Source organism: Lissotriton helveticus, chromosome 1_1 (assembly GCF_964261635.1).
Source record: "Lissotriton helveticus chromosome 1_1, aLisHel1.1, whole genome shotgun sequence".
Classification (NCBI taxonomy): domain Eukaryota; kingdom Metazoa; phylum Chordata; class Amphibia; order Caudata; family Salamandridae; genus Lissotriton; species Lissotriton helveticus.
In genome coordinates this window covers 1,518,496,847-1,518,508,778 of record NC_136057.1, presented here as the reverse complement: position 1 = coordinate 1,518,508,778, position 11,932 = coordinate 1,518,496,847, and the positions used below count along the sequence as shown (strand labels likewise).

At 42.3% G+C, this 11,932-nt stretch overlaps 1 protein-coding gene across 6 annotated transcripts in view; it reads right to left on the bottom strand.

The window, feature by feature from the left end:
* PDE4DIP (phosphodiesterase 4D interacting protein) overlaps positions 1-11,932 on the bottom strand; it is a 1,524,691-nt gene that overhangs the window by 2,469 nt on the left and 1,510,290 nt on the right. The window lies entirely within an intron of this gene.

The window sequence follows — 11,932 nt, the reverse complement described above, 5'->3', positions numbered from 1 at the left end:
CATCAAAAGAGGAAGAAACAAGGAGCAACACAGATATTTCTCCTCACTACATCTACTCTGTGATGGTGTAAGATTTTGGTACATCCCCAGGTTTACAAGATTTGTAAATCTGTTGATGCGTCAAAATCCATTGGAGTTGAGTGGGAACATCCACACAACGCCCATGGAACGCCTTCCCAGGGCAGAGTAACGCAACACAGCGATTTGTGCTGCGATGCGTTACTCCAGATTTTTTAAGCACACCAAACTGGCATTGCATGGCTTAAAAAATCTGACTTAGAGGTTTGTGTCACTCATGTACCAAGTTGAGGGGTGCAAACAAAATGCAACTTTCTCAAAAAAAGTCCCCTTAGCTTTTTTATGCAGCATTGAATGGGTCTTGGACATGAGTCAGTAGGTAAGCGTTATTAACCAGATTCTTTTTTGTTTTTTAAACCTACACTATGCTATTAAATGTCTTTAATAAGCTTCCATGGACATCGGTATGCCCATTAGTGCCTTTAGTTTAGAATGGAAATAGCATGCCCTCAGAAAGATTTCAGAATGCTAATCATATACAGTCAAGTATAAAACCACTAACTTGTTTTTATACAGTGCTGGCTACTGCAGATCAGTAATTTCCCACAACATAATAAAAGGCATGACGATTACACCCAACTTAATAGTACTCAATTACTCAAACTTGGGAGGATGAAAGTGAATGATTAGCGTGCACAGCTATCCTACATGTTTAATGGTGTGGTAAATGGGACAATGTCCAACAGAGGAGACTGATCCCTGTCTTGCACTCTTAATTGGAGGTTTAATCCCAGAAAAAGTCACTGTAATTACGACAGTTTCTGTCAGCTGATGCCTTTCAGTATGGCAGGTTAATACCATTTATATCACGACTGGTCAGCATCACGTTTCTGTTTGACAGCTACCGGACATTCAAGAAGAGCACAACTGGATTCAAAGATAGAAAAGGGAGCTTTCTATGCATGCATCGATTTCTTTCTATTACCAGATCTACATTAATTCACTTTTCTCCAGTGACCACCACAGGGTTTGCAACTGTCAATTTAAATTCACTGAACACACAGAGATTCCTGCCTAATGTGACTAGGTTACCAAAGCAATACATTTTCCAGAATTTTTCCTAATTCTACTAATATTTTACAGTACAATAACATTAATGGATGTGTTAATATCCAAGGTGTTTACCGAAGGCATACTTTGCGAAAGATGTGAGAAAATGGCTCTTTTTGTATGGTCAATCTTGTTTTTTTGCAGAATACTATTGCTGGTTTTTAGACTCTGCACACTGGGCGCTGCCTCCCAGTGTCCATTGTCCTTACTTTGATCCTTAAAACTTGCAAAAATTGGCTAATCCAGACTGACATATTGAACTTTAAATATAAGCCTTAGTGTATATATTGCAGAAATACACCAATAGCTTGGAATGTTAGATGTCATTTACGAAGTCCAGCATTTACTGTGCCATTCACTAGTGTGACAAAGAAATACATTGTAGCCTGGCTCCTCCAGTTTAAACCTGCAGCCCGACCTGTCAAAACACCCTCTGGACAGGGGAAAAAGGTTCCTTGTATATATTAATAAGTCACCCCAATGTAGCTTTGTAGCCCACAAGGTAGGATGTATTGTATTTAAAAGTGAGACATCTAGGAAACTAATGTTACCAAGTCCTTGCAATGGCAAATGCTAAAAGCTATTTTTACTGTGGTAGGCTCTGGCTGCCCCATGAGGAAAACTACAGAACAGATTGAAATATTAAGTCTGCTATCTAGGACAAGCTAGAGAAATAGTTCAGCCACTATGTTTAAAATTTAAAAACCTAACTTAATAGGCAAGTCAGATTGTTAAGAAATATTTAGGGAAACTAACTTTTAGAAAGTTACCATTTCCTGACCTGAAGCTCATGAAGGCTAATTTTTATTAGCCCAACATGAGCTGCCCTGCCACTGCTTGACCTTAATCGTTTGAAGATTGCTCCCACAGCAGAGACAATGGCCAGTTAGCCAGTTGGGTGCCAGCCCAGTAGAAAAGGATGTGGATCCCAGAAACAGTTTTGGTAGCTTAGGAAGAGAGGGCGACTCATATCTCTAAACACATCCCTGACTGGCACACAAGCTCCCTCCAAAGGCAGACGGCCTGCATCAAGTTGGATTCCCCTTAGAATAGCACTTTGTAGTCCAGTTTATAGTAAAACAGGTTGGCTGCAAAAGTGGGTACGTTTGCCCCTGGCAATATTTTTCCATTGGTTAGGGAGTGTCCAGGAGTTACCTCCACCCACTGGCTTGTGAAATCTGGCATCTCACCCACAACTCCTCAGAATACGTTTTGGATCTGACGAAGAACAGAAGAAGGACTGTACCTGCTTCTTAAGAACTGTGACCCTGAAGGGCTAGACCTGCTCCCACAAGGACTCAGGACACAGAAGTGGCCTCCAAGGGTCAGTTGACTGACCTCCAATGTGGATATAAGGACCCAATAACCTGCAATAGGCCTTTTTCTTGAAGTGTCCACCTGACCAGTTGAAACTGGACCTGTACTATACCCTGCAGGTGGCCTCTGCTACAGTGAGATCTGGCCCCTAAGGGATATCCTTGAGGTCCAGGGGCAATTGGCTATGTCAAGAACAATTTCTGAAAAAGTTGAACTTGGAAAAAGTTTGGGCTTTCAGACCTTAGAGACTGGGATAAACCACACAAGTTAGTCCACACAAGGTGTGACCTGGCTCAGAACAAAATTCAAGTTGGTCATGCCACAAGCTTTTTTTGTCGCTACAAAAGCCTTTCTGCAGACACTCACTGCAAGTATATCTGACTTCAGTGTGACCTGCCTGGTTATAGCTTTCAGCCTTGTCCTGCTGGAGGATTTTGAGCTAAGAAGAAGAAATTAAAACCAATTGAAGAAATTTTACCAGGGGATGTGGAAAGTATCTGACCAATGAGAGGATTCCTGGGAATGAAACTGAACATTTCTCTATTGGAGCTTTTCCCACCAAAACTATTAGCTTCAGCAGAACCTCTTCCATTGGCTACCCATTTTCAAGAGGACTTCCTCATATAAAGTCGGAGGTTTTCAATTTCCATTTCAGGGATTAAGTCAGAATGTAAAATCTTTGAACAGGCTGTACCTACTAGGTGTGTCCAAACCACTTTCCACTGTGTTAGACCTGAAATCCTACCTAGGTCCCAGTCAAACGCTAATTGCACTTTCTATTGGCGATTTATTTTTGGTGTGATTTTTCTCTGAAATCTTTTACAATTCATATCCCTGGTTCCTCTTATTTGCATTTTGTAGTTTTGGTTTAATTTTGTTTATTACATTTTCCTCTAGATTTGCAAATTGCAATAGTATTTTAATTTTTTTGTGTTTCTGACTCTTTAACTGCTTTGGTACTTCGGAATGCTTTACACATTTTCGCTAAGTTAAGCCTATCTGCTCTGTGCTGGAGCTACCAGGGTTTGAGCCCAGGTTTAAATTATTGAAATCTTTGCCTGGAGCTAAAAGATTGCTACTGTCGGTATTACTTGTGGAGAACTACCACACACTCCAACTATTAATTTGTCTTCTTACAAATGAAAAAGGAACAGCTAATCACACAATTATTTAAAATATAATTTATATAAAATTGATTCACTGCCACATTTGACAGAACTCTGGCTATGGTATATGGCTTCCACAACAAACCAATACTGAGAACAGTAGAATCAGTTCCCAGTTTTTTACAAGAGTGAAGGCCGCTTTCCAATCTTTACCCTCTTTTCTCCTGATGTGAAGCAAACAGCAGAATGGTAGGAGCTGATTCACTGCCACTCCCTCTTGTCTCCACAGATATAATGGAAGAAGTTTGACTGTCACTGCTGAGCATGGTGTGATTGTTCCCTGCTCTCTCTATGTCTCATATACCGAAAAAGAGTGGACTGCATCATGCCCAGGTGGCAGGAGGGAGGAGAATCCTACAACCACTTAGGGGAAGAGAGAGTAGTATACAGTTATATACATCTAGGTTTCTGACAAATTTGGTGTAATTCTATTCAGTCATTTTGGCTGTAGCTGTTTCTAATTTTCTTATGGAAAATTGCATGGGGAAAACGCATTTTGGGAGCCCCATTTATCTCAGCCTCTGCTTGACAGATAACCTCAATAAGTTCCAAGAAGGAGCTTAGGTAGTTGAAAAGTTATAAGAAACCCACAAAATCCATATCATATTGAAATGTGGTGCTAATTATAAATACCCATTGGTGAAAGCCCCATTAGGTTATATGAATAAGAATATATATATATATATATATATATATATATATATATATATATATATATATATATATATATATATATATATGTATTGATATTGAAGCTCTGTGGTCCCCTCAATAATCAAAAAGAAGACTTCAGCACTCCGGGTAAGGCGACAAGATTTTATTAGCGCCTACAGCAAAAGTAAGATGATAGACGCGTTTCAAACAAAGTCCTTCCTCAGTGTCAGCAGTGTGCTGCTCACGGCTCATTTTTGTAAACGCCCTCATAGAAAGTGAGGGCGGACTTGATCTATGTACAGAGATGTTCGTTCAGAAACGCTTGGTAAAACGTGGCGGCCATTGTATATATAACCAAATGTGAATACAATTTTTCATAGCAGGTATATGGCCTCTGTGCTTAAGGATTAAATAATCGGTATGGACTAACAACCACTGCCAGATGCAAAAATAATGCAAAATAGATGAAATCTCGCCGTGGATCGGCATCATTCTGGCTAAATTACCAAAAGAACGTTACAAACACCAAAAATGTAGCCTTTTGCGGCATCACCCAAAACAAAGGCAAATCACAATCAAGCCGTGTATCGGCACAACTTCCGGAATCACAATATATACTGTGTCCCGGAGATAAATTGATGTTCAGCTGATTCATACTGATTAATTAACAGTGAGATAGGAAAGAGATATGATGCATTTACATACAGCAAGTTGCCAAGAGACATAATACTGTTTTCGAGATACACCATATATAGAATGCGAATGCAATTGAAAATGGAAAATGGAATGAGATATTTAAATAGCCCTGTCTGTCGAGACCATGGTCGAAAACATGAACATGCGAAGACAAATCATTATATACAACTAATTATATGCATAACTTGGAAATTTCGGACATAATAGAGATTGCAGTGTAATAGATTCATACATTCATTCCTAAGAAAATTGATCGATGAAAGTAGTGTATCCCAGAGATCTTTTAGGAGAAACAGTTCATGTTAGTGTCTAATTACATGAGTTACTGCAATACAGTTTTATATATTCATACCTATATGTCCCTCCCTCTTATCCTTTTGGATTTGATACACAATCTAATTTCATGAGGCAATATTTACAGTGTGTTAGGGGACATATTTAGGGAGACGAAGGATCATCTGCCTAGGTGGACTGTAAGTTCTTCCCCTGTATTAAGCCCTGAGGGACTTTTAGTCTGCAGGTCTATGATAAATCTAGACTCCAGTCTACGAAGACTCAGTAGTCTATCACCCCCTCTGGGGTGCACAGGCACATGATCAATGCCATAGTAACGTAGCAGTTCCCTGTTGCTACCGTGTGCTTTGGCGAAGTGTCGAGCAACAGGGTAGGTCACGTCCTTATTTGTAATTGCTCTTTGATGTTCCAATATATGGAGTTTTACGTTGTTGATCGTACTCCCAATATATTGTAGTCCGTATGGGCAGACCAAACAGTACACTACATACGGTGTCGTGCAGGTGATAAATTTGTTGATCATTCTAGGTTTGCTCAAGCCCGGAACACTATACATTAGTGTCCGTCTGCTGTTATCACATGCACGACATTTCCCACATGGATAGAACCCCCTCATGTCTTTCAGAGTACCACTGGCCTTAGGTTGAATTGGCGTAAGATGGCTCTGTACCAGATTATCTCTTATTGATTTCGATTTCTTGAATGTAAGCAGGGGTTTAACTGGAACATCACTCCCAATAATGGGATCCGTACGTAAGATGTGCCAGTTCCTTGTGAGCATTTGTCTCAGTTTGTTAGCCTCAGCAGAGTAAGTTGTAATCATACGGAATTTGCTGTTCAAATCTGAGTGCTCCCTGATCTTAGAGGTTTGTTCAAGAAGATGTTTCCTGGGTATTCTCAATACCTTGTTGAAAGTGTCATTCAACAAAGATTGGTCATATCTCCTGGTCAGAAATCTGGCAATACATCCCTTGGCTGCTGAGATGAAATCTGTTTCTAGAAAGCAATTACGTCTCAATCTCAGCAGTACTCCATAGGGGATGCTGCGAATCAGACTGGGGGGGGTGGCTACTTCCAGCATGCAGTATACTGTTGCCGGCTGTCGGCTTTCTATATAGAGCAGTTTCCAGCCCACCTTTGTTGACAAATACCCTTAGGTCGAGGTAATGTACCTCTGTCTCACTTATGTCAGATGTAAACTTTAAATGTAGCTGATTCTGGTTAAGATCCCCAATGAATTCCTCTGCCTGTGTGGTGGAGCCCCTCCACACCAGGAAGAGGTCGTTGATATATCGACGCCATACCACGATGTGTTTAGCCCATCGCTGGTTTTCGCCAGCTAGGGCAACCTGCTCCTCCCACCAGCCTACAAAGAGATTCGCATAGCTGGGGGCGAAGCAGGTTCCCATCGCAGTCCCACTGGTTTGCCTGTACAGATCATTTTGAAAAAGGAAGATGTTATTTCTAAGGCAGAAATTCAAACATTCTATTAGCATCTTCCCATGCTCCATATACTTGGCCGATCTTTTGTCCAGAAAGTACTTAATAGCCTCTATACCTTGTTCGTGTTGTATACTAGTATAGAGGCTGGCAATATCCAGGGTAATTAATACATAAGATGGATCCCAGACAATCTGATCAATCTGTCCAATAAAGTCCTTAGTGTCTTTCACAAATGATTTCAAATCAGATACAAAACCAGAGAGGAAAGAATCAATATAAATAGACAAGTTTTCCGTAAGACTACCCTTGGAGGACACAATAGGTCGTCCCGGTGGACACTGAAGATCTTTGTGGACCTTAGGTAATTGGTAAAAGGTCGGAATCACAGGTTCTGGATTTCTAAGGAAAAGGAATTCGTTCATATCTAACATCAGTTTGTTACGCCATTTAGTCAAGAGATCATGATAAGCCTTAATACTTTCTGCATATTCATCTTTATTGATCTTTTGATAGTTCCTTAGATCTTGAAGCTGTCTCAATGACTCCTGACAGTACTGGTCTCGTGTTAGTAAGACAACATTCCCCCCCTTGTCTGAGGGTTTCACAATAATCTCTTTATTTCTACTCAAATTTGCAAGGGCGTTGGTTTGTGCCATAGTTAGATTGTTCCTTGTCTTCATCCTCTTGTTGTTCGAGAGTCTGTAATTCATAAGATCCTGTGTCACTGCGTCTGCAAAAGTGTCTATTGCATCATATGGCATCTGCGGATTGAACTGCGATGGAGCATTGAAATCTGTGATTGGTGATTGTTGCTGAATGCTTTGCGCACCAGGTGTCCCGATGATATCTTCAACATTCTCAACCAATTGTTCAGTTCTCAGATCCTCCAAGGCTTGTGCCGTATGAAGATCCTTGATGGACAGAACGTCTGTGGGGCACGTTGTGGTTTTCTTTTTCGTTCTCTTCGTGCCATCAGGCTGAGGTTTCATTTTGTGAAACTTGTGTAGTTTGATTTTGCGGGTCAGTTTGAACAAGTCGATTCGGGTTTGGGTATATTCCAGTCCATTATTCGGGCAAAAACTAAGCCCCTACATACATCAGTTGTTGCCAACACGTGTTTCGTCCAGCTCGTAAGCTAGAGGACTTCGTCAGGGCAATTAAGAAACTTATATCCAGAATTATTTGGGTCTCTAATGCGGTCTATGTATAGAAAAACTTGTATATACTAGACGCCGCGCCAAAATACGATGCCCGATCACTTTCACCATACCGGTTTATCTTAAAATAGAGAGGATTAACGCCAGATGTACTGTGGAAGGAATTAGAGACAGTACAAGCTCATAGACTACAGATCTGAGGAACTCAAGCTGGTTTTAGATTTCTTGCGCTCTATGTACAAAGAGAGACTACGTATATACAAGTTTTTCTATACATAGACCGCATTAGAGACCCAAATAATTCTGGATATAAGTTTCTTAATTGCCCTGACGAAGTCCTCTAGCTTACGAGCTGGACGAAACACGTGTTGGCAACAACTGATGTATGTAGGAACCTATGAGAAGAATTGTATGCTGTGACTGCTCAAAAACTTTTTGAAGAATAAAGAAGAGACTACATTCACAAAAAACACTTGGAAAATCAGTGATTTCTTTGGACTCAATTGCTTATACTCTATACCTAGAGTTGCTCAGGTTGTGAATTAGAATTCATTTGAACTGGTCTACTTGTTAGACCGGTTACCCTACAACTGGTGACAAGAGTTGTATCTTGACCTTGGAGCAACACCTAGAGGACAATACAAATTTCAATTATACTGATTACACTTTGTTTGCGCATCAAGTTCCCTATTGTCATTTTGTATATAAAAAACTAAGCCCCAATTGTAAGGTGTCCTCTTCATCTCGTGTTAAAACCTGATCAGTCAGGTTAACGATCGTGGGACTGGAAACTACCATTTCTTCCCTCTCTGCTTGCGAGTATTTTGGGCTGCTGCTTTGCCCCTTCCTCTTCCTCTGCCAGCCACCTCGTCGGGTTCTTCGTCGTTTTCGGGTGGCTTGAGTTTGCCTCCTCTCAGCCAGGTACAGCGGATGAGGTCGAATTCCAGGTGAAAAGGGGTCTTCCTCCCTTCACTGCTTGATGTTGGCCTCTCATCACCTGATAGTTCTTCTTCCGTGGCTGAGGATTCCGATGTGGGGGGTTCTTCTACCGGTCCGGTGCTCTTCATTTTATTAACAGCTTTCCCGGGACCATCACATTTTTTGGAAAAAGTAAGGATTCTTCCTTGAGCGTAATCACGCTCCTCTCTTTCAAACTTTTCTTGCCTCCGCTGTCGTATTTTAAGTTCGTATTTAATTAGACGTTTTTTCATATCCTCTCGTAGTTGTGTAGATTTGGCTATGTCCGTTTCTTTGGCAATTTCAATCTCAAGGGTGGCTATCTCATCAATAGCTTTAGCCCTATCGCTCCAGGCGAATTTAACAAGTAGATCGAGCATGGCCTTGCAAGAGGCTGCAGTAAGATCAGCCCATTGCTCCAGTAACAAGGGGTCAGGACTCTCATAGGCGGGTACTGTATATATGCGGAGCCCCCTGGGCACTCGATCCACATCGATATAATTTTGTAGAGAGGTAGCCTCCCACCATTTTCTTATCTCTCTCTCACTTAGTCTTTCAAGTTTCAGGAAAAAATTCTGTAGGGAACTTTGTGATGTATTCCCCCTGCCTCTGATGTCTGGTGCAGCAGAAGAGTTTGGTGTGCGCTTCTTGAAAACATCAAGAGCCGCTTCGCGGCGTTCATCTTCATCACACATGCTGATTGGTGTTTTTTCGAAAACCACAGGGAAGCCTCCCCGGGTCTAGTCGCAGATACCCACTCGCCTTGCTGTTTTAATAGGACCCTCGCAGATGCAAGCGGCAACAAACGGGAGTGTAAATAACGGGAACGTCGACTTACCAGCGTCTTTGTTGTCAGCCGTTTGCCCATCCGTTAACTCCTCGCGCTTCCGGTCCATATACAGCGGTGCTCCCGATAAACGTAAACAAAGGCTCCGTACTACCAGGGGTCTCGGGGCACTCCGTGGCGGGTGCTATGTCGCGCTGGTAGACGCGTGATAAATTGAAGCTCTGTGATCCCCTCAATAATCAAAAAGAAGATTTCAGCACTCCGGGTAAGGCGACAAGATTTTATTAGCGCCTACAGCAAAAGTAAGATGACAGACGCCTTTCAAACAAAGTCCTTCCTCAGTGTCAGCAGTGTGCTGCTCACGGCTCATTTTTGTAAACGCCCTCATAGAAAGTGAGGGCGGACTTGATCTATGTACAGAGATGTTCGTTCAGAAACGCTTGGTAAAACGTGGCGGCCATTGTATATATAACCAAATGTGAATAACATTTTTCATAGCAGGTATATGGCCTCTGTGCTTAAGGATTAAATAATCGGTATGGACTAACAACCACTGCCAGATGCAAAAATAATGCAAAATAGATGAAATCTCGCCGTGGATCGGCATCATTCTGGCTAAATTACCAAAAGAACGTTACAAACACCAAAAATTTAGCCTTTTGCGGCATCACCCAAAACAAAGGCAAATCACAATCAATATATATTCACAGAAGAAAAACACAGGTTCAGGGATGTTATAATTAGGAATTAGCATTTAAAAAACCTTGGAAATTCACTGAAAAAACGCAAAGGTTACAGGGACATTATAGTTGGGCTGACATTGCACTCATACACAACCAGAGAAATTCAGCTGTTATAGTTAGCTGAGCTGAGCTGACCATGTCATAAGTGATGAAATATGTGAGGTCATAAGCAGTGCATTGCGGGGGCGCAAATTATAGTTAGCTCACTATACTGGCCGAATTTCTCTGGTTTTGTACCAGTGAAATATCAGCCTAACTATAAAGTCCCTGTGACCTTTGTTTTTTCTGTGAATTTCTAAGATTTTTTTAAAAGCTAATTCTTAACTATAACGTCCCTGAAACCTGTGGGTTTTTTTCTGTGTATTTCCATAGCATTTTAAATGCTAATTACTAACTATAAAGTCACTGAATCATTTGGGTTTTTTCAGTGAATTTCTAAGGTTTTTTTAAATGCTAATTCCTAACTATAACGTTTTTTAACTAGCATTCACATATCTAGAGTGGTGGAGAAAGGGGGCTGGGCCTCCAACCAGCTCTCAGGAATTCCGCTGTGGAGTACTTACAGGAGGAAACAGGAGGGCTTCTTGGCCCCCAAAGCCTGTCTGGAGACAAGAGAACTTTATCCCCCAACTAGTAGAGTGCCATGAGGCACATTTGCTGAAGGGTGGTGAAAGGGGGCATGGCCTCTGATGACTTTTCAGGAATCCTGCTGTGTGGACCTACTGGAGGTAATAAGAGGGGTAGTTGGCCCCCAAGGACATCTTTGGGGGCCAAATACCCTTCTTATTACCTCCAGTGAGTCCCACACAGCAGAACTGCTGAGTTTTGATAGCAGGCCGTGCCCCCTTTCTCCACCAGTCTACAAAACAAGCAACTTGACGCACTCTTGGTTGGGTGTGAAGTCCCCTTCACTGCTTGGGTCCTTAGAGGCCAACTAGGCTACCTGTTACCTGAGTAAGCCCCACACAGTGGGATTTCTGAGAGGTGGTCACAAGCCACGCCCCCTTTCTCCACCATTCCTGATGCGCCTCCTGGTGCACTCCTGCTTGAGGGATGAAGTCCACTTTAGTCCTAAGGCTCTCAGGATGTAAAGTGACCTCATAGCCCCTCCAGCAGTGCCCTGACAGTTGCATTTGCAGAGTGGTGGGAAAAGGGGAGTGACCTCTGAGCACCTCTCAGCAATCCCACTATGTGGGGCTTACTGGAAGTAACAGGTGGGCTACTTGGCCCACAAGGACCCTCAAGAGCGAAGGGGGCTTCATCCCACAACCAAGAGCGCAGCAGGAGTCATGTTTGCAGATTGGTGGAAAAAGGGGGCAGGGCCTCTGGCGAGTTGCCGGCTTTTGCTTTTTTATTTTAGGAAGGGAGGCTGTGTGGCCTCCCTTCCTTTGATGCTTTTGAGCCCTGGGGACCCCATCGCCAGGGGACAGACCATTTTTTATTTTTTTCAATAAAAAAAGGAGAGGGGCGTCGGGCCCCAATGGGTTCCCGACGAGTCCTTGAAATGTGTGGCCGGTACGGTGGCCCCGTTCATGCTGCAGATGTTTAATGAAGCGCGAGCAACAGGATAACTGCCTGAAGACCTGTGTA